The following is a 24,633-nucleotide window of genomic DNA, read 5'->3' as shown; positions in this document are numbered from 1 at the left end:
TGAAGTTTGAATAAATTAGATAAAATGTTATGGATAAATTGAATAAATGTGAAGTGATAAGTTGATTGTGACATTGAAATTGTATGGAATGAGCATCGAGATGTTTTTACGAATAAATGTGAAGTCATAAGTTAATTTTAATGTATACGTTTTAATATATATGTTAATGATAAAATCATATGTATGGATAAATTTAATTTCAATTTAAGTATTGTGAACTATAATTGGAATATAACTTTTAATTTCGAATACAATTGGAATATTAAGTTGAAATTTAATGTTAAATTTCGAATACTATAATTTATATTTTAATTTTAAATTTCGAATAATATTATTTTTATTTTTATTTTAAATTTCGAATAATATAATTTGTATTTTAAAAACATTTATCAAACATTTAATGTTAAATGTTAATAAAAAATAACATTAAAAATATGTATGTAACAACCATGAAACATTTAAATAACATAACCAAATTACATAAAATTCTGAAATATAACTATTTAAATTACATTAAATACAACTGGATCACCGATGTCGTCTTCTCGAATGAGTTTCACATGGCGGTGGTTGTCTATTTCGTGGAGGATTTCTTCGTGGAACTTGTTCTTCAGTCTCTTCACCTTCACTATCATCATCAGCAGCATTTTCTTCATTTGGTGTAGATGACGCTGAAGGGGCTGAAGGGCCTGTATAAAATAACGACCCTGGAGGAGTGCTAGTAACAATCCCACCGCTCCCCGGGAACTGTGAAAACTGTGGAAACATTGGCATCGATGTTTGTGATCCAGATGGAGATTGAGGTGTCTGCGGAGAAGCACCACCAGCCAAATAAGATGCATATGAACCATATGCTGGATCATTAAACATAGTCGTATATGCACCTCCATATGGTATAAAACCCTGCGGGCTAGGCATGTAACCTGGCGGGCTAGGAATGTAACCCTGCGGGCTCGAAATGTAACCCTGCGGGCTCGGAATGTAACCCTGCGGAGATGGCATATAAACTGGTGGGCTTGGCATATGAAGTGGAGGGCTGGGCATGTACCCCTGCGGCATCGACGGATAAGGATGTTATAGTGGGACTGATGCAGAACCGGTAGCGCCTTCTCTCTGTCCACGCGTCGGGGGACGATGATATTGAGACGGTTGACGTCTTTCTCGGTGCCTAGGAATATTAACCCCTCGTGCTTCCGCCGAAAGTAGAAACGGCTTCCCATTTTCATTAAACCAGTCCATATAGTTATCCGTAACCATATGACCAGTTTCAGCGTAATATTGTCGAGGGGCCAACAGTGTATATCGGTTCTCCCAAAGCGCAATCCAATCTCTGTGTCTCACCACCCAGTTAACATCTTTCTTTCCTCGTCTATCTATGTTATGCACGTCGTCTAAATTCCTAGGTGCTCCAGGAATATATTGCATACAACCATACTGACGGAGCACGCGATCAACTGGATGCCACTCAATAATAGCATAACATATAAGAGGTATAATCGATATCCATACCTCTAATGACCCACTAAGGTGGGGTGGGATGCAAGCTTTTCACTTCATCGCTCGCATAAGGTATCCACTGAAACTGAAATATAAATATACAATTCAAATAAATAAAATATTCTAATTATATCTAGCATTTTAAATTAAAATATTAATAATTAAACAAATTTAAAACATACCTCAGACCCAGCTTTCGTATCAATAAGTAAACGAATTTCCTCTAACCCAGTAGGTATACTTTTATGGTCATTTCTTTTCATCGACCACCTATGAAATATAATATAAACTAAATATCATCCTATTTAATTGAAAATATTTAAATCAAAATTTAGTTCGAAAATTACCTCAACAATAAGGGGAATACGTATGGTTCATTCACGATCGGACATAAGAAAGGCATGCGGAACCACGCCCATGATTGTAGAAGCAGAAGACATCCACCGATAGCAGTTTTCTCTTATAATTCGTCGCCCGACACATTTCTCTAAAGAGAAATGCCAAAACTGCAGCGCCCCAACTATATCTTCCAGCTTCATCAAAATCGATCAGATGCTGCAACCACATACAATGCACCTGGTTGCGAGATTTATCGGGCATCAATATTCCTCCAATTATTCATAGAATATATGCCCGAGCACATGCCTTTGCTTGATCCTCTGAAGCATTTTCATTTAAAACCTCAAAATTAGCTTTTAACCAAGATAAAGCTATTCTACCTTCATTAAACTCTGGCGGAGCAGCTCCAAGATAATAAATGCACATTGATTGCCAATCACCATCCGCCATACCACACATCATATTTCCGTCAACGGGAAGCCCCATATGCATAGAGACATCCTCCAATGTAATTGTGGCCTCTCCACATGGAAGGTGAAAAGTGTGTGTCTAGGGCCTCCACCTCTCAATCAATGCAGAAATTAGGACATGTTCGAGTTTGCAACCGCCTATAATTGTTGCAATATACCCGAACCCGGCAGAAGCCAAATATGGTAAAATACGTTCCGGTGTCGGTATACGTGGATTTTTAATAAAACTCTCTAAAATACGATCAGTATCCTAAATAATATACATTATAAAAAATAAAAATTAATATAAATTCATAATAACTTTAAAATAAAAATAAATTTAAATATTAACATTAATTATAAAAAATATTACCATATCGCTAAAATGTCTGGAGATATGATCAATATCCAATCGTAACAGCATTTCGTTTTCCATTATAACTGTAGACAAAATAATATAATTAGCAAAAAAAAGTAATAATTCTAAATAAATAATAATCATATAAATATTATTTTAATAAAAAAAATAATATTTATATAAATATATTAATATAAAATATAATAACTATTTAAAAAAATACTAACATAAAAATAACTTTCTTACCACTAATAACAAATTTAAAACTCAAATAGTTGGAGAATTTGAGTTATATAAGAGAGGAGAATATGATTTTGGTGTGAAGAATGAGCGATGGTTGAGGGGATTTATATAGGGGAGGAGGGGGTAGTTATGGAAACGGATGGGGGCATTTATGACATTTAATGGAAGGCACGTCCACCGGGGATGCGCTTTCCACACGTGGCAGTGGAGTCAGTGAAGGCGCGTCCCCGGGGATGCGCATTCCACACGTGGCATCCAACTCAGCGAAAACACGGGTAAAGCGCGTTCCCGGGGACGCGTCTTTCGTCAGCTCAACCGAAATGGTGCCGCTTCGAAAAATATATATTAAACGATGCAAAAAAAGTAAATATTCGTTAAAGTCGTGTCAGTTTAATCAAATAGCCGTACATAGGAGGACGGGGACCACTTTGGAATTTTTTTCGTGAGGCTTGATGGGGACCATTGCTCGCTGGTGGGAAGCCTTGGGACCACTGTTGGTTTCTGGCTGTGGTGGGCGTTCACATTTCAAGCGAATGTTCTGGAATTGAAATGGAAAAGGCGGCGGCAGTTGAACCCTTGCTTAGAGTTTGATTATTTCTAAGGATGGGCATAGGACCCGATGATGACGGGTTCCGACCTCATCTAGTTAATTTTTTTAATCGGATTCGGATCGGGTCATTTTTTTAATGTAATGTTCGGGTCGAGTTCATGTTTAGAGTAAAAAATATTCGACCTAAAAAAATATATAATTTTACCTTATATATCTAAGTATAATTACAATAATACTCCTCTATATATTATTTTTTCAATTAAATTATTATTTTTATTGAATAAAAATAATATTTTTTATTATTTCGGGTTTGGTCGGATTTTTAAGTTATATATTGGGTCAAGTAAAATCTTATTTTAGTCGGATCAAGTTGGATATCAGATGGAGGATTATTTGTTCTTGGGTCGAGTCGGGTGGACAAAAAATCTGACTCAACCTGACTTGTGCTCATCCTTATTTCTCATATCAGTTTAGGGTTTCATAGAAATTGGGCCATTTGGGTTGTAAGGTTCAATTGGTTTTGTTGTAATGGATCAAAAGTAATTGGGCTTAGGAAATGGAATACATGAATGTAATTGGACATGAGGTTTAATGTAATGGGTTTAGGTTTGGGTCATAATGATGCAACTTTTTATGAGTAATGTTTTAAATGAATGGTAAATGGATAATGGGTTAAGGTTTAAAGATTTGGCCAGTGATTTGTAAAATGTGAACTTGATTCTTGTGTAGTTTTGAATTTAACGAGGGTGAGTTTCAATTTCACATGGTTTCAAGCCCAATTGAACCCAATGATCACAAATCTTCAAAGCACCCATTAATTACATGATTCCCTGAACCATTTTCACAAGTGCCATCACCGATTACTTGAATTAAACAATACCGACTGAATTGCTATGACATCAGTACAATTTTCTAGCTGGGACAAACAACAGGTCATAGGAGGACCAAATTTCATCTTTCATGTCGCAATCATGTTTCCAGCTTTCACTCTTCGTTGCTCTGTTTTGAAAATCGGATCGGATCAGTCGGTTTAATCGATTTAACCGGGAACTGTTGCCTAGTCCGGTTCAATCTAAATCGGTTGAACCGTTACTAGTGAATTGATCAGAATCGCTGAACCGTTCGAACCGGACCGGCTGAAAACCGAAAATTTTGTTTTGTTTTTTTTTTAAATTAAACCAAACGTCGTTTGTTAAACGAGCCAAGTCGAACTCGAGTATTGCTGAGCTCGACTCGAACTTGAAAAATTTAAAAGTAAGCTCAACTCCACTCAAACTCACAAGTTAAAAATTATTAAGTTCAACTCGAGCTCGAAATATAATATTGAAACTTGAACTAAAAAAAATTTGAACTAAAAAAAAATTTAGAAGCTCAATTGAAGCCTAAAATTCGAGCTTGATTGAAGTGAAAGAATAGTTCACTTAATGCTCACCAAAAAGCTCTATGATTTTGAATGCCAAATTACCTCTATTATTTATAGAAGTTAGTTGTGATGCTCTTCTATGTTTCTTAGCAATGTGAGATTGTTTTGTTCTCATATTTTTACTCTTTAGACTTTTAGGATGCTCTTCTATGTTTCTTAGCCATATGAGATTATTTTTAAAAAAAAAAAATTAAACCAAACAATATCATTTTGTTATGATTTTTTTAGCCCAAATTTATTTTTTAATTATAGTTATATAATTATATTTATTATTTAATATGTTTTACCTTAAATATTATGTTGTAGTTAATTTGAATCATTTTGTTTCACTTGATTTTATGGTTCTTAATTTATATATGTTATGACTTGCTTTGAATATGACTTGTGATATAAAAAATTATTTTTTATTAAATATTTTTGATATTTTTATTTAATTTTTTAAATAATTATGATGTAGTCCGATTCTTCCGATCGATCAGACTAATTCGACCGATTAAACCAATAAATCGATAATATGACCGGTTCACTAATCGATCCGGTTCTGAAAATCATGCTTCGTCACCAGATCTGGTCACCATTACGATGATTTTAAGAATTTTTTGTACCGTCCGTTCAACATGAATGTACAGTTTTACCCAGAAATTAAAAGTTTCATCGAATTCAAAATTATCGAAACACACAACCAACTGCATCGATACATGTGCAGGACATTATAAAATAAAAATCCACGCATAATATAGTAGTCTATTTAACTAAAGTTTCGATTTTTCACATTCAATCCCATTGCAAAAACATTTCAAATGAAAAATATCGAGACGAAATTTACTAATTTCGGTACATATCAGACAATAAGTTTTCCATTGCCAATTACAATTTAGAACTTTATGAAAAATGCAGACTTATTTAATGATTCAAAATAAAAAAATCGATATCATAAAATTAATTTCGATACTTTCCTTCCCAAAATTTATTTTAATGTTAGTAATTTAACAATATCTTCGATCTTTTAACAGTAATATTAATACTGTAAGGTTCTTTAAATTGCCAATAATGGTTTTGAAATGCAAAAAATCGATATTTTCCCAAAAGTTTCGATATGAAATGTTGAATACTTCATCACACAACATCTGGTGATGTTGGTTTCGGACTCCCCACATGAAAGTATCCATACCCATACATTGAAATGATGAGTCCAAATAAAAAATATCGAATTATTTACATAAGGTTTGATAGGGATAGATAAGGTATTCGTCTCCTGAAAATTTAAAATTATCATATATTTTAGATTTTTTATATATTTGTTATTGAAAAATTGTTTTCATCTCTTAGGGATTTTTATAAGTTTCTCCTAATAAAATTTTACGTCTGTCTCCGTCCACGAGCGTGGCAATAGATTAGCAATAGATTAGCTATAGTAAGTGCTTGAATAAGAACAAGGGATAAATACAAATGGTTTGTGAGTTTTATGATGAAATCATAAATCGGTTGATTTTGGAGGTTTGACAAACAATGATGAAGGCAATGAGTGAATGGTAATTCGACAACTGCGACAACAACGGTGATGATCAATAATGATTGATAATGAGAGATTTGTAATTAGAAATTTCATAGTTTTGAATTTTTTTTTTGTGATTTTAGAACAACGTTAAGTTTTTTCAAAAAAAATTAAAATTTTAAATTTTTGTAAATAAAATTTTAAAATTTAAACATGACATATATTATGTTTTGAATTGTTAACAACGATCTTTCAATGATTATGACGGATCAAATACTTAAAATAATAACTTTAAAAACATTAAACACATATCTTGAACGAAAAATATTTTAATCATCTAAAGTGAAAAAATTGTATAACTTGAATAATTATGTTTCTGTTAAACCTATTCATATTTAAATTATCAATGTATCAAGTAATAATTCACACATAAAATTTAAATATTTCCAGCAGTATATATTTGATTAAAAAATACCCGCCGTTCGATGTAGTGCTGAGTAATTAAATCGAACGCTCAGAATTTTACCAAAACAATAAACGGTCAGAAAACAAAGGTAAACCAACACTTGGATCATACGGAAGATTCCACTAACCCAAAAATCCAAAAAAAAAAAAAACCCAGAAAAATAAAATGGAAAATAAAAAAATAACGCATTGCTGATTCCTCCATCAGGTCGTAGAAAAACCAAACCCTCCTTTTCCGTCTTCGATATCTTCCGGGTATAATATTTCAGTTTTCTTCTTCATTCCACAAAATCGCCGCTTTCTAGATCTTCTTCTTGCGACCCGAACGAGGTAAGCTGTGATGAATATCATATCCCTATTATCATTTCTTTGTTTGAAACGATCGAATCGATTTGATTTTTCTTTTCTGAATGTTTGTTTTTGGTTATGATTCAGGTAATCAAGGTAATGGAGAACTTGGCGCAGTTAGAAGCGTTATGCGAGAGGCTGTACAATTCGCAGGACTCGGCGGAGAGAGCTCACGCGGAGAACACTTTGAAATGCTTCTCGGTTAACACTGATTACATTTCGCAATGCCAATTCATCCTTGAGAATGCTTTGACTCCTTATGCTTTGATGCTCGCTAGCTCTAGTCTTTTGAAACAAGTCACCGATCATAGCCTGGCTTTGAATCTTCGCCTCGATATCTGTATGTTGAGTGTTTCTTTCACTTTCCTCTTTTGCAGTTTGCTTTCTCCCCTACCCCCACAAAACGAGATTTGATTTATTTTTGTTTGTTTTGATTTTGTAGGGAGTTATATTTTCAACTATTTGGCGACTAGAGGACCGAAATTGCAGCTGTTTGTCACTGCATCTTTGATTCAATTGTTATGCAGAGTGACGAAATTTGGATGGTTCGATGATGAAAGATTCCGTGATGTGGTTAAAGAGTCAACTAATTTCTTGAGCCAGGTGATTTTTCTGTGTTTTAGACTCTCCTTTTAGTTTTACTTTTAACAAAGATTTCTATAAGTTGAAAGCAAAAGGGAGAAATCAATATTGTCATAAATGATTACAATTTGACACTATTGTTGATGAAATTGATTTATATTGCTAGAGGAAATCATACATTTTGTTATAAACAAATAATTTATTTTGGAATCAAAGAGTAATGCTTTAAAAGTAACAATCAAGTACATTCTTTCTGAAATTGTTTTATGTTGCCAGAGGAAAATCGTGCATTTTGTTATAAACATTTAAGTTATTCCGGAAGCAAAGAGTTGTGTATTAAAAGTAACAATCAAGTACATTATGGCATGGACATGAGTTCATCACAGCATATTTGTTTAAGATTTAATGTTGGTTTTTTGTTTAATGCTGTGGATTGTACTGGCTCATTGATACATGCAGTATGTGATGTGTGATTGAGAAGTCTCAGGCTTCATTGGTTTTAGCCTTCTTACTTCCATCTTGCGTCGGAAATTTGAATTCCAATGTTGAACCTGCTATGCATTTTCTTTGTGCATGGCATAATTGTCTTGGTTTGATTTGCTTACTGCAATATGCTCCTTGTAGTCAATGTACATGTTTTTAACCTGTCTGTTATTTGCGAACATTATTGCTTGTTCAGATCCGTATCCTGAATCATTCAACTTTACCAATATATCGTATAAATGTTGTCCTGTTTAGCATGACTTGCTTTCCTCATTGTTAGTTTGTAAAGTTTGCATACATTTCTTTCTTATTGGCACTTTGTTTTATCAGGGAACTTCAGAACATTATGCCATTGGTTTGAAGATACTGAATCAGGTTGTCTCTGAGATGAACCAGGTAAGTTATCTTCATTGTTTTTAGTTTATTTATTTTTGTTTCTGACAGTAGATGGAATGAAAATTGTTATGTCAATATGGTACTTCAAAGGATTCATATTGGAGATATATAATGTTGACTATCTTAAATTATGGATAGAATGTGCTGCTTGTCCTTGTCCAACATTTTATTGATCAGGCAAACTTTTATCTATTTGTGCTGTTGATAGCCTTGAGCAAGGTTGCATTTGTTGGCTATTTGTCCTTTGATTTCTCATGTAGGTCCACATGAAGTTGTCCTTGAATTCCAATTTACTGATATTCTTTTTTCAAAGCTATTTTTTTTCTGGGTGCATTCTTAGCATTAGTTCACAAGAAACTATTAAACTTGAATCAAACATCAAATAGTGAACACTTAACAAGGATTTTTTACGTGAAGCATTCTTATGTGGCAGAAAGCTCTTTTAGTTGTTTTTTTTTGGCAAATTTCAAGAATCTAGTATTAGATAATATTTCAGAGTACATAGGAAAAGGTCATTGATCTGTACATTATAGTAGACCACAGCCTCTGGTTCCTTTAATAGGATTAGAAAGAAACCTTTAGATAAGCAACTATTAAACTTGAATCAAACATCAAATATTGAATCAAACATCAAATAGTGAACACTTAACAAGGACTTTTTGCGTGAAGCATTCTTATGTGGCAGAAAGCTCTTGTAGTTGTTTTTTTTTGTTTTTTTGGCAAATTTCAAGAATCTAGTATTATATAATATTTCAGAGTACATAGGAAAAAGTCATTGATCTGTACATTATAGTACACCACAGCCTCCAGTTCCTTTAATAGGATTAGAAAGAAACCTTTAGATTAGCTTTTTCCGGGTTGGATTTTGATTAAGTGATACCTAGGTTATTTAACTTCACCTATGATCCGGAAAATTTCCTTTTTACACTGTTGTTTTCCCCTTTCCTTTCAATTTACAATATTTTATTTGTGTTCTTGCATTGGATTTTTGATGAGTTTGTTCATATTCTGACACCTTAATTCTCAGCCTAATCCTGGGTTGCCATCCACACATCATCGAAGGGTTGCTTGTTCATTCAGGGATCAATCACTTTTTCAAATATTCCAAATGTCTTTAACATCACTGTGCCACCTGCAAAGTGATGGTAACATTCTATATTTGCTCATGTTTGTTTGGATTCCTTCCTTTTCCTTGACTCACTATTCTTGTCCTTTTCATATGTTTCATGTGATTTTTTGTTTCTGATTCTTGTTTGATATGAAATATGTAGTTGCAAGTCGATTGCAAGAGCTGGCACTTTCTCTTGCTCATAAATGTTTGTCCTTTGATTTTGTTGGGACATCAATTGATGAAAGTTCTGAAGAGTTTGGTACTGTTCAGGTATTGATGGAGCATTTTCTCTACTGTGCATTTCTTTACTTTTTATTGTTTGAAAGTCTCGGGTACTTTTTGTAATTAACCAAGTGTATGGTGATAACTTTACAGATTCCATCATCTTGGAGGCCATTACTGGAGGATTCTTCAACACTTCAGATATTTTTTGATTACTATTCAATTACTAAACCTCCTCTTTCAAAGGAGGTTAGTTATCTTCTGTACTGTTTTGAAATGCTTGTAACTTATCAGGTTGAATTTAGTATCAGAATCCTTTGTAAACCAGAAACTGGTAGCTAAATTAAAATTTGAAATTATAATTTTGTTTAGAAGTTATGCACGGGAATTCACATATGGGTATGATGCTTCATTTTTCATGTATAAGTTCACTATCCATAATTGGTGTTAGTTCTGCTTTGATACAATAAAATATTTTTCCTACTTGAAGCTGTAAATTCAACTAATTATATCTTCCTCATATTGATTTTTCCTAGCTGATTATTCAGATTATTAAGGTATCTCCCATAGTCAAATTGATAAATTTTTTTCAGGCTCTGGAATGCTTGGTAAGACTAGCATCCGTTAGACGATCTTTATTTGTAAATGATGCTTCCCGGTCCAAGTTTTTGGCTCATTTAATGACGGGAACGAAAGAAATTCTCCAATCAGGACAAGGTAGCATGGGATTGTATGCTATTACTACTGGTTTTTTTAATTACCATGTGGTTGTAACGGTACTTACTTTTGTAGGCAATTACTGTTAAAGTTTTAATTACATGGTTGTATTGACTGTCATATAAAAACATGTCTTTTTTGTCTTTTATCTGAATCCTTTGTATTGCATTTTATGTGGTTGTTTACCTTCCTGGATTATTCAATTGTTCTCTTTTCTGTTTATTTATTCCTGGACTTGTGGAATATATATATGTACTTTCCTCAAGTTATGATGTTTCTATAACGTAAGAAATCATATGCTTTCATCTGTTTTTCAGGGTTCTATTGTGGCTATGAGGTCAATTTAAGAGAAAGTACTTCCTTAGGCATAGCTTTCAAAGAAAGCTCATAAAGCTGTTTTAACTGCCTTTTGGTTTAATTTCTCTTAAATGCAAGTTTATAATTTTTTCTCTTTGGTTTATAAAATGTACTCGAATGAGGTTTGATTTATCTACTTATGGATCTGGGTAACACCTCTATTCTAAAATAACTTGTGCAAGACTTCTGTTGTTAGTTGTTTATTTGTGGTGGAATTTGTTAGTAATCTTTTTATGTTGCTTTCTTGTAATATTATTCATGGAAAATCAAGTAATAATAGTTACTTATTGTGTTCATTTTTGCGAAGGGTGCTCCTGTAGTTTAACTCCCGAGAAATAATGTTCTCTGAAACAGAACAGAGTTCTTGCATGATTTGCATTCTGTTAAGTTCAGGATTTTTTGTCTTTCTATTTTTTTTCCTTAAGTATTTGCAAATAATATCTGTGCTGGATATCAGGTCTTGCTGATCATGATAATTACCATGAATACTGTCGACTTCTTGGACGTTTTAGGGTGAATTATCAGGTAAATTTATAGGTTCTAACAAATGGAAGTAATCGCTTTGCTTTTTATGTTTGGTGAAATTTTATCTTTTCGTGTGGTCATCGTGTAGCTGCCTGTGTTTTTTCGAGCTGTATCTTTGCCTGTGGTCTCTAAAGTTCGAACTTTTTAGTTCATATAACTTATATTCACCTTCTTCCACCTGTATCACTGAGTATTATCATCCTGAGAAATATCACAAATTCATATAACATACATGCACTTTGCCAGATTTTGTGCAAGTCAATGTGTGTCCCGGTCTGGTATCCTTCATGCATGTTGTTGGGCACTGTGGCACACAGTTATATGCCATAGAGTTACAGAAATTTTTGTGAACATTCTTGATGCAATGCAATTTCCTTGTTATTATAGGTTGCGATTTTTTTATGTGCAATAGTTTACCGTTTTGCCTTGTTTATTATTTTTTGTGTTATTTTATCTGATTTTGAACAATTGAACTGTTTGCTGATTTTATCACTTTCTGAGATACTCAAAAGATCATATGCTTTTGTTGGTGCTTGTAAATGAATTTGATTATTGGCTTTGTAGTTTCAAGAATTACCGCTAATGTTAACAAAATTTTAAATTCACAGTTGTCAGAGTTAGTCAATGTGCAAGGCTACAGTGATTGGATACGTTTGGTGGCTGAATTTACTTTGAAGTCTTTGCAGTCCTGGCAGGTTGATTGATATTTAAAATTTTATGTAGTTGGGAAAATAACTTATGATCCTATATGGCTTAATGTGGGCCCGAACTGGCCGTAAATTAATTTTTCTATGACCTTGACCCATTACTTGTGAACTATTTGTCGGATAACCTGGAACCATTTATTTATTTTATTCTCCATACCTTCTGCAACATGATCTTATTTGAGTTTATGCTTTCGTACCAGTGGGCTAGTAGTAGTGTATACTACCTATTGGGGCTATGGTCCAGATTGGTTTCATCTGTTCCCTATTTGAAGGGTGATGCTCCAAGTTTGTTGGATGAATTCGTTCCTAAGATCACCGAGAGTTTTCTCACATCAAGATTCAACTCTGTGCAGGTAATAGGTATCATGTAACTTGGTTTTCCTTTGGGATTGATTAATTTAACTTGAGGTATGATATCTCATTTTCTTTTTGTTCTATAGGCTGGATTTCCTGATGATCTTTCTGAAAATCCTCTAGATAATGTTGAACTGCTTCAGGATCAGTTGGATTGCTTTCCTCACCTCTGCAGATTCCAGGTCTAATTTCTATTTCTTTCCAGATTTTTCTAAGCCCTTCTTTGACCCCTTTTTCTCTGTTTAACATGTCTTTCCCTTTTCAGATGTTTCCAAATTAGTATCATATTTTATAATTTATGCCTTCTATTTTCTCCTTTCTGCTTTCTTTTTAACAATTTAAGAACCATTAATTTTTTTGTTGGAAATTTTTCCAGAATTTCGAAACACAAAAAAAAAAAAACAAGTCAAAGGGCATCATTACATCATAGAAAACTCATGCCGGTTCAAAGGGCATTATTACATCATAGAAAACTCATGCCGGTCAACTGTGATATGTAAAAGATCAGAGGGACACACTTTCAGTGCCCGAGCTTTTGAAATGAGCTTTTATATGCCATGAATATGAATTTTTAGTTGCTTCCTGATTCCTTTTTTCCTTGAATACAGTATGAAAGCAGTGGCTTGTATATAATAAACATGATGGAGCCTATTCTGCAGTCATACACGGTATGGTCATTTATGAGGGAGGCCTTGTTTCTGGAATTTCTTCTATGATGATTCTAATTAATACTTCTAATTGATTTTTCTGCAGGAAAAAGCACGCTCACAGACCTGTGATAAAAATGAGCTCTCTATTATTGAAGCTAAACTTACTTGGATTGTTCATATTATTGCTGCCATTCTTAAGATAAAACAATGTACTGGCTGTAGGTAAGAAACTATTTCTCTTTTATTCTTGTTCTGTTAACTTTAGTACTACATTAGTCCTTGAAATTAAACCAATAATTGAAGCGTTCTAAATTACTTTTAGCAGTCAACTAGTCAAGTGACTACTTCCAAGAAACAATGATCACTTCTTTTAGATGGGCATTATATTGTGGCACATGCTAACATGAATGCCAGATCCTATCTTATGTGGCATTCTAATGTGAAAAGAATAGTTTTCGCTAGATGACAACTAATAAAATTTGATCAAAGACGAAAATGTTCGGTAATAATAATTGAAATGTTGTTTACTTTTCATTTTAATGAAACTAAATAGCAAGTGTTTTCAGTTCACCGAAAGACACTCCTAATTTTAAAATTGATTCCACCCAAATAAGTGAAATTTGAGAGATTCCTGATGGTCATTTCATGGATAAATAAAGGAAAAAGAGCTGAATTCGATTTCTTCCAACTTGTTTACCAAAAAATTCCATTGTCAGCAGCAGGAGCCTTGAATGTGCCCCAAAATTATATTATGGTTTTACTTCTTTGGTTTGCTTACTTAATAGATATCAATATATGTTTTACATTTCTTTCATGCAGCATGGAGTCACAAGAAGTACTTGATGCAGAACTCTCAGCTCGTGTTCTGCAGTTAATAAATGTTACTGATAGTGGATTACACAGTCAGGTATGCGTTAGCTTGGTTTTGGTGATATTTATTTTTAATATATATAAAAATAGTTGTATGATTTTAATGTTGGAATAATTTTTTCCTAGCTTTATAATTGTAAAACTGTTGCTTGGACTTGTCAAAAATTGATTACCTTTGTCAACAAGAGGATTTGAATTAAGTCTTATGTTCTTCAGTTGAAGGTTTAGGAGTTAGTTCTGCCTTTGTAATTTTGCTCCTATGAAAAAAAGTTTCTAGACACTCTTTTCCTCCTTCTTAGATCCTTCATGTTACTTTCATAACATGGAGGGTTTGAAGGGGTTTTTTAATGAGGCCTACTTCCTATAAAAAAAAAAAAACAAGAGGATTTGAAAACCCAATACTTGTCTCCATGGCATGCCGACAACTATGTTGACAATAGACAGGATCTCTAGATTTTTGCCTGTTGGTGCAACAGTGTATATGGATAGAATGGTTTTCTATGAGAAGAAAATAAAAAGAAAAGCTAAAACAGGGAAGATGGGTGAAGTGGGATGCTTTCATCTTGTATCCCCCTGATGTAACAAGGATGAAGACCAATGAGTAGGAGTTGGAGTGCCCGAGTATTCTAAATTTCTAATGTGGGAGGGGAGAAAAAAAATAAGGTTTAACACAATACCTTTGGGAATGATTGGTTCTCTTTTTTTAACTCTTTTTCTTAACTTCATGATTGAGGGTTTCTATCATTCACTTCGTATTTTGTTTTTAAAGTGGACCTAATGCGAATAAATTGGATTCGTTTGACATAGCAGTACTTGCTTTAACAATTTCATCACTAGAGTATAAGCTTTGTGATGCATGAACAGTTAGAATTTTCCCGAGTAGATATTAATGATGATGCTATCTGTGTTTTTTTCCCATAGATAATGCTCATATTTTCTCGAGAAACCCTTGATAATGTGGTCATGACAATGAACTTCAGGCTAAGCATAAGCATACTCTGTATGCCTTCCTACAGATGACAACCCAGAAACGAACATTTTTTATTGTTTCTTTTTTGACAGTTATGTAAATATTTTCTTATCTGAGGAGGAATTTAAGCTGTAATTAGTGGATATAGAGTTTGTTATCTTATTGTTAGCAAGTTGTGTAGAATGACTGAATTGTTATGTTTAGATTGGTAATCATCTAACATGCAATTGATTTGGTTCTAGAGCTGCATTACCCTTCCTGCTAGCTTGTAGGGGGGGTGCCAACTGCGCAAGATTAGATTAAAAACTAGATGGAAGCAAAATCTGTTGTGTTTGTCTAATCTTGCTCCTATAAGGGATAGTTCATGGAGATGATGAGTGGTTAAGTCAGATACCGGTTTCCGTATTTAAGAAACAATTCAGTTAGTTTCTAACTATATGCTGTTATCTGAACTGAATCTGATCTAAGAAGTGATTACCAACCATGCTAAGTAGTGGAAGATGGTCTTTATGAATGTTAGGGTTAACATTTGATCTCTCATCCACAAAGTATGTCTACCTAAAATTTTGAGATGAAAGTTGAGTTTGATTGGTGTAAGATGCATATTTAGCATTTGTCAAGAGTAAATGTGTTAAGCAGTGTTATCACTAGTGTTCATTGTGACCTTGGATTCAACTTGTGCCTCTAAACCTCTTCTTGGTTTTAGATTTGGTGGTTTATCATGGTAGTCGAAGTTTTGTTCTTTCTCCATTTATCATGTCAAAGTTTTGTGTGTGTCTCCATTGTTGGTTATTATCATGATTTTTTTTTAAATCAAGTGTATGCTAGAAGGTGGAGGACTGGTTATTTCCTGATGTAATAGCCTTAGCTTGTTATCCCATGGAAAAGGGGATGGTATTTTAATTCTATGGGATAGGATGATAGGTATAGGGATGGTTTTGACCGCTAACAGAAATCATTCTAGCCTACTCGTGATTTTTCATACACCAACAAAGGATAGGATGATACCACCTGCCGTATTTTATCTATCTTCTCTATTTTTCTTGCATGAAATGCACTTTCATTTCTTCCATTCTATACTATCATGCATATGCTTTTTTGTTCTCTTGATAGTCCATTAATCATGTTCACGATCACCCATCTGGACAGCTCTTCAAGATTCTTGATGCATATTGTAGTAGTTTTGGCCTTCACTTTTATGCATCGAAACATCCTTGTTATTCTACAGACAATGTGTCATGAAATCGACAAACTTATTTGTAATTGATTATTTCAATTTTGCATTTGGCAGAGGTATGGCGAGGTAAGTAAACAAAGACTTGATCGAGCAATTATCACTTTCTTCCAGCATTTTCGCAAGTCCTATGTTGGTGATCAAGCAATGCATTCATCTAAGGTAAAACCAATTTCTTTTATATTCTTTGCAAAATTTAATGGTCTGTATATAAGTTGAGCCTTTCCTTCCTTGTTACAGCAGTTATATGCCCGTTTATCAGAGCTTCTTGGACTCCATGATCACCTGTTACTATTAAATGTGATTGTTGGGAAGATTGCTACAAACCTGAAGTGCTACACAGAGGTGACTGTTTCGATCTGGCTTATATTGGTTATATAATGTGCTGGTATATACTTTTGCTTAATTGGTGTTTATTTCAGAGTGAGGAAGTCATTGATCACACTCTAAGTTTGTTCTTGGAATTGGCATCTGGGTAAGCTAATTCAAGTTTGCTGTTGTTTCAATGTAAAGCTAAAGCTACATTGCAAATCATACTGTAATTCCACCCACAATATATTTCTTTTGTCTAATAACTTCCGTTTGTTTATCTGAATTCACGCTTCTGGATAATGACATTATTTCTTGAACTTTATTTCAGAGAGAGCATTTTCCATTCTTAGAAGAATATAGATGCTCTCGAAGCAGGACAACTTTCTATTACACCATTGGGTGGTTGATATTTATGGAGGATAGCCCTGTCAAATTCAAGTCTTCAATGGAACCACTTTTGCAAGTACTCTCTCTCTCTCTCTCTCATACACACACAAAACATATTCACTCATGCATGCATGTAAAGTGATATCATAACCTTTTTCATATGTACATGAATTGTAGGTTCGATGGTTTTCCACTGACATTGTTCTACTGTTAGTTCATTATTTTTCATTTCAATTTGACTTCATTAATGTTTTGTGGTGCTTTAGGTCTTTCTCAGCCTGGAGTCGACACCCGATGCAGTGCAATGGCCACAAACAGGTTCACATATGTTTAATCTTTTGTATTCTTTTAAATGTAGACAATTTCTCAATAATGTAATTTTCTTTTCTTGAACTCCTCCAGTCGTAGAACATATGGTCTTTTATTCGATTGGCTATACCCTGCCCACATGCCACTTATCTTGAAGGGAATTAGTCACTGGACTGACACACCAGAGGTACACTCATAACTCTCAGTTTTTTCCAGTTGCTGCTTTCATGGATTTCTTATTTGTTGTTGTTCCATATTATTCATCTATATAGTACTATTATCTTGCTTTTCTCTTTTTCTCAGAGAATGCAAAATATTAAAGCTGATTTTACCTGTGGCAATCAAAAATAATTTTGTGGTCCTATACGTGCATTACTTAAGATCAGAAGTATGGTTATGTGTTATTTTTCCAGTTGCTGCTTCATGGATTTCTTATTTGTTGTTGTTCCATATTATTCATCTATATAGTACTATTATCTTGCTTTTCCCTCTTTTCTCAGAGAATGCAAAATATTAAAGCTGATTTTACCTGTGGCAATCAAAAATAATTTTGTGGTCCTATACGTGCATTACTTAAGATCAGAAGTATGGTTATGTGTTAGGTGTACAAGGTCTTTCTGTAATACGTAGAAAATCTTTATTTTGCTTCTTGTCAATTTAGTTGTTACAATTGCTGTCAGTATCTCACTTTATGGTTTACTGGTAGGTTTTCTGTTTGGCTACTTGTAATTTTGGCTTGCCTTTTGTAGTAATTTTTTCTTGTATCTGTTTAGATATCATATGCTGTGCGCTTACTGCATTAGTTTTCAGATAATAAACTCTAATACTGGATACATAATTGTTTGATTTAACACTGCAGGTTACCACTCCTTTGTTAAAGTTCATGGCTGAGTTTGTCTTGAACAAAGCACAACGTTTGACATTTGACTCATCTTCTCCTAATGGGATTCTTCTTTTCCGAGAAGTCAGTAAGCTGATTGTAGCATATGGGACAAGGATTTTATCTCTGCCTAATCATGCTGATATATACGCCTTCAAGTACAAGGGAATATGGATTTCACTTACTATTCTGTCAAGAGGTCAGAATGTGAGCATGCAATTTTAATTTTTATGTTAAGAACCAAATTGAACCAATGGTGGTAAACCATGTACAGAGCTAAATTCTTAGCTCTATAAGATCAATAAAGTCTTAAGCATGGGTTATTTTTGTTTTAGTTAAGAGTAGATATTTTCTATGCGCATGCTTCATCAGGTTGATATTTATTCTTTGATAGAGATCTTCATTATTGCATACTGTATGCATTTAATTTTATGATGAGCTAGCTCTTTTAGAGGTCTTCCAGTGTCAGCCATGTTGTGATGTCCTTTATAGGAAGTATTGTAGTAATTAAATATTCCTAAGCAACTGACCATGGACTGTGCAACCCACCATTGCTAGTATCCCAGCTCAATGTTTGACCAGGCTACATGTAAGAAAATCAGGGACTGAAGCATTTTGGCACCATGATTGGACACTAGAATCAGAGTCATGGAAATTGCATTTGTTGAATATTGTGTTTCATTTAAGATCTCCTGAACCTTCAAAATAACTTCTGACCAACAAATGACAGGTCTTGCTGGAAACTATGTAAACTTTGGTGTTTTTGAGCTCTATGGGGATAGGGCACTCTCTGACGCGCTTGACATTGCTCTAAAGATGATATTGTCAATTCCTTTGGCTGATATACTGGCATTTCGAAAGGTATGCATTATTTTGATTGCAATTCTTTACCTTGTAGAATGTTTTAGAAAATCTACTGTTGAAAGTGTCTGCCTAATCAGTTCCGAATTTGTGAAACCATCATTCTAAATAACTCGAGTTTTGCATACTTGTTACTTGAAAAGTCACATTCGTTAAGGATTTGAATGAATACAAATTGTGCACAGGCAAACCTTTCTAATTTTTCGTAACATTTATTTAATTTTTTATATCTTCTCCTTTGTCTAACCGAATCCTTTCTATTATCCATCTTAAAAACAATTTAGATCTGATCTCTATATATTAGGCTTAATCTTCTCAATAAAATTTCTTAAAAGCCACAAATCTGTCTGTTATCAACATTGTTATTCGTTCCTTTTATTCTATATTCTCTTCTAAGTGTCTCTCTGTTATAAATTTTGATGGCAGACTTAGATTTAATTGGTTTTGTATTTCCTTTTGGTTTTTGCATTTGTTTGCTCACTTGAAGAAAATGATGGATCAAGTTGGTTATTTCTTTTTGCATTCCTTTCAGTTTGTGGAATTTCTTTTGTTCTTTTTTAAATTTCCAATTGCATTTAGTTTGAGCTTTGAAATGAATTGTTTGTTTTAACTGCAAGCTTTAGCCTTTGATTTGCTGCAAGTTGCAAGAATGGTAGTTGGGAAGAAGAATAGTATTTTCAAGGTATAATACAAGCATTGTACAATGTGAAAAAAGTTGATAACCAGGAGTTATAATAAGGAGAAAATGTAGAGAAATAACGTGGCTGTTGTAAGCATAATCACACAAAATAAGAAGCTGAAGTGAAACATTGAAGACCTGAATGTAGGTCAGTTACCCTTGCCATACCAAAAGGAAAAAAAGATTTTGGAGGCACTATTAGTTAGCCCTTCTAGGAAATGTACCAATATGTAAGTATGATGTCAACTTTGTTATCATGTTACGTAAATGTCCTTTGTTATCGTGTTATGTGAATGTCCTTCGTTATCATGTTATGTGAATATCTTGTATCATAACCAGAATGAATAACTACCTTCTAGGAAATGTACCAATATGTAAGTATGATGTCAACTTTGTTATCATGTTACGTAAATGCCCTTCGTTATCGTGTTATGTGAATGTCCTTCGTTATCATGTTATGTGAATATCTTGTATCATTACCAGAATGAATAACTATGTCAAGTTTACCTATTCTTTTGCAGTTAACGAGGGCGTATTTCTCTTTCTTAGAGGTTCTTTTCAACAGCCACATCAATTTTATATTGAATTTAGATGCAGCAACCTTTATGCATATTGTTGGTTCCCTTGAATCTGGTCTCAAAGGGCTGGATATAAATATCTCATCACAGGTTTGTATCAAACTGTAACAAAGGTCTTTAGCCGTTCTTTTGTTGCGAGAACTGTTTATTTTAATTTTTCAAGCAGTTCCATGATTGAATAAGTCGAAATTATGCGAGTTTTTCTTTGGAAATTCTCATGTCTGATATCCATTCCCATTTCCTTTTCCCAGACAGGAAATACTTTATTCTTTTAAAACTTAATCTCACATAATGAACATTTCATTTCAGTGTGCAGCGGCTATTGATAATTTGGCTGCTTTCTACTTCAACAACATCACTATGGGGGAGGTACCCACTTCACCTGCTGCTGTTAAACTAGCCCAGCATATTGCAGACTGTCCTAGTTTGTTTCCACAAGTGAGTAATGAACTTCCTGACATATTATGCTTTTACTGCTGTTATTGCATTTGTGTTAAGAAGGCATCCATTCCACACTTTATTTCCTCATACACTAATACATCTTATTACTTCAGTGCATAGCACCATATCAACTTAAAACATAACAACCTTCTACGCAGTCTCTCAGATGTGATTGCCTAGGTTCTTTAGAGTAATATTTCTTTTATTAGTGTTATCTTTAACAGACTAGTCATGTCCCTGGATATTCTCTACATTAGCTTGATGTATCATATAAAGTTTGGTACCATTTTTTTAAGTTCCTTGGATGTTTTTTTTTATAGAAGTTCCTTGGATGTTATAAGTTTTCAATATTGCTTTATGATTAGAACCATTAATACTTTTCATATGAGAATTAAGGTACCATTTGTACATTGTTTCTTGTTGTCTTGAACCAAGTGTGATGGTTTCTATTCCAGTGTTTCCTTTTGGACAGTCCAGTTATTTTCTGATCCTTTATTACAGATATTGAAAACCCTATTCGAGATTGTTTTGTTTGAGGATTGTGGCAACCAATGGAGTCTTAGCAGGCCTATGTTGAGCTTAATACTTGTCAGTGAGCAGGTAATAATTTGCAAATTCTTTACTTAATTTTCTCTGCAATCCACTTTCAATTTTGGTCCACCGGATAGTTATTTTTTTCTGACAGGTATACTTTGAACAATATCATTGAACTTTACCATTAGATGATCCGTAACCAAACATGAAAATTCAAACAAAATTCTTGTTAGCATTCTCATTCCATATTACTTAAATCCTTTATCTTGTATAAACTTTTAGCAATACAAATGTGAATAAAATGGTAAAAAAATTAATTGCAATGGACAGTGTTTTCATTAGCTGACAAGAAACCTGTTTGACTGGTTTATTGTGCAGCTCGTCGTCTGGACTCTTCATTTTAAAAAAATTATCAATATCTGCCTGAATCTTGTTCAACATATAATGGGGGAGTCCAGACGACGAGCTGCGCAATAAACCCTTCTGTATTCCTTCCCCTTCAGTTGCTACCATTGTTTTTTGTTCATGATTCTTTTCTAAGTTCTTTTTAATCTTTTTTTTATAAGAATTGAAGGCCTCGTTAAAAGCCCCCTTCATGAGTAATGGAACTCGTAGAGGAGTTCCTTAGTCAGCGGAAGGAGGAAAAGACTGCCTTAGACTTCTTTAATAATATAAAGGAGACATAAAATTTAAAACATCTAGAATAACCCCCTGTCCTAGCAACCCGTCTAATTACACCGTCCGAGTCTTTAAGCCTATCACAATGTCCTTGACAATTACTACACATACACATCTGGACATTTTTCAACATTCTTAACCCATACATCCTCGCAAAGAATCAAAGAAGGATAAACCCTTTTGAACAGACTTTGGCTCCATCAAAGTAGGTGGACCCGGGCCAGAATCCTCCTGGAAAGAACCTAAGATCGAACCTGCATCATCTCTTAAAATACCAGCTATTCTACTTCTCTTCCAGTCACTGCTGGTTGCTGCATCCACATTCTTTTTAATCTTTTTATAATAAGTTACGATTTATTTTGCTTTTTCCCTCACTTCTGTGCTTGTTAAATAGTGTTTGAAGCTTTTAATGCAACTCCAATATCAAGTTTTTTCTATGTGCTTGTTGACAATAGGAAACCAATGAAAGTCTCAACTGAATTTGTTTTTGAGCACTTCTTGTTGCACTTTTAGAATCTTAAAAATCATGTAAGCCTTCTGCTATTTAGCTGACAGAACTGCATTCCTGCTGCAGGTATTTGCTGATCTCAAAGCTCAAATTTTGGCTTCACAGGCAAGTTTTTGGTATATGATTGTTTTTTAGTTGTCTTTATAGTTCTAAAACTTGAGTAATCAGGATTGCCAATATAGATTTATGGGCTTAGCCTTGGATGAGCAATATATGTTCTTATTGTTGATTCCGTATAACTTTTGGTTATCCATAGTTGTATCAAACTTATTCGAGCATAGCTTTGGTTTATTTGCTTGACATTTGATCCCTAAGATTTTCATAACACTGATTAAATACATGGTATCCACCAAGGTCCTACTCATTTTACAAAACCATTAGATTGAAAGAACATGTTAGACATTCTAGGGCTGATGTTCATTTGCTTTTACTTCCTCGCAACTTGGCAATTAAATTTCTCCCGGTCCTATTCGTTTAGTTACTTGGAAGAAATTTCTGTTTGTAATGGAGATTGGTATTGTCGTTAAAGCGAATATGATTTCATTAATATTTGGACCATCTCTCACAGAGCTTCATATAAAACGTTGAAAAGGTTTTATGTTAGGTAGTGTCCCAAGTTTTCTGGCATTGTGATTCAAATAGGACTGATTCAGGATCAAAACTAGTCTCCAAACCATCAGACTAGAGACTAAATCATATGCATAGGCGTATCCGTGAAAAAAAATCAGTAGTACTGCAGAAAGGAATAATTATGGTCATATCAAAACTTCGACAAACCGATGAAACTAATAGAGAGAAACTAGAGTTTTTTTTTTCTTTCTGATGATGCTTTTAATATTGGACTAAAAAATTCAGCATCTCTCTATCATTATCTTTCCCATTACTTTTTTGTCTCTCCTTTAGTGCCCATCACGTGATACATTCATCATTTTGTTGCAGCCCATGGATCAACATCAGAGGCGCTCCTCTTGTTTTGACAAGCTTATGCAAGATGTTACTCGAAGCCTTGATTCAAAGAACAGAGACAAATTCACCCAGAACCTAACAGTATTCAGGCACGAATTCCGTCTCAAATAGATAAAACTTTGTTCTCTTAAGTAACCCTTTTTCCCGCAAAAGATGTTCAACAGATAATGTGAATGTGGGAAGTGAAGCATCTTTTTGCGGCATTGTGTTGGTTTTTCTTGCTTGAGGCAAAAGAACAGTCACTCTTCAGAAGTTGATGGGGGAAGTTGTTTGAAAACAGTTATGGCGGTATTGTATAATTTGCTATACCGGAAACGTTACAGAATGGTTCAAAGGGTTTTGCCAAAGTGCATATGCATGTAGGATACCCGACATTGATATGGTAAGGCAATGGCGATTGCGCATCTATCACATCATTCTTTCGCACCATATAATGTAAAATCATTTTGGGGCTTTTATGTTTTGGAGATGGTTCATGTATGTGACCCAAAAAAGGAAAAAAAATAGGCAAGGAAAAGTAAAGTAACTCTAGTTATGAAGTTGTTGATGCTTTTGTACATTAACATCCGCATATTCTTTGTATTTGTTGATAGCATAAAGAAGAAAAAGGAAAGTCCTCGAGGTCGGTAGGTTTATTTTTCCCTGGGCCATTTTGAAGCGTACATTAGTTTCTTATCAGCTTAATTCGAAATTGTATTTCCGATACATTGTTCCTTTGTGTGGCACATTATTATCATGCTCGGTCCGGCCTTCAACGTTTGCATATCATCCTATTATGTGCATCTTGTTCCATTGCAGTACCAAAAGAATGTGTTCATTGTACCGAGTTGGTATATGCCAGCCTACTTTAATATGTAGATCGTGTTGACGATATGCTTTCCGAGTATTGTAATGGCGCAATGAAATGAATCCCTTATGTATTTGCTTATGTTTCCCTATTTCGTTTTTAATGCATGCTTCTGTGGTGCCTTTTACCTCAGAAATCTTTTTTGAACTATATTTGTATGCGATTATTATTTGATATTCGGTTGTGCGTCTCTGTTGTACACATAAAATGTTGTCGTCGTTGAGTCTCACCAGAACTAAACCAATTGTCTGCATATTGTATCTATTATATACGATTTGTTTATTCGAGCTTTGTTGAATTTTGTGCTG

At 34.0% G+C, this 24,633-nt stretch overlaps 1 pseudogene; it reads left to right on the top strand.

Annotated features, from left to right (window-relative positions):
- The first annotated feature begins 7,023 nt into the window (after window positions 1–7,023).
- Window positions 7,024–23,968, top strand: LOC120129501 (annotated as a pseudogene).
- The last annotated feature ends 665 nt before the right edge of the window (window positions 23,969–24,633 follow it).

Source organism: Hibiscus syriacus, unplaced genomic scaffold, assembly GCF_006381635.1.
Source record: "Hibiscus syriacus cultivar Baekdansim isolate YM2019G1 unplaced genomic scaffold, ASM638163v2 tig00110500_pilon, whole genome shotgun sequence".
NCBI classification, from domain to species: Eukaryota; Viridiplantae; Streptophyta; class Magnoliopsida; order Malvales; family Malvaceae; genus Hibiscus; species Hibiscus syriacus.
This window is presented reverse-complemented; position numbering and strand designations above follow the sequence as displayed.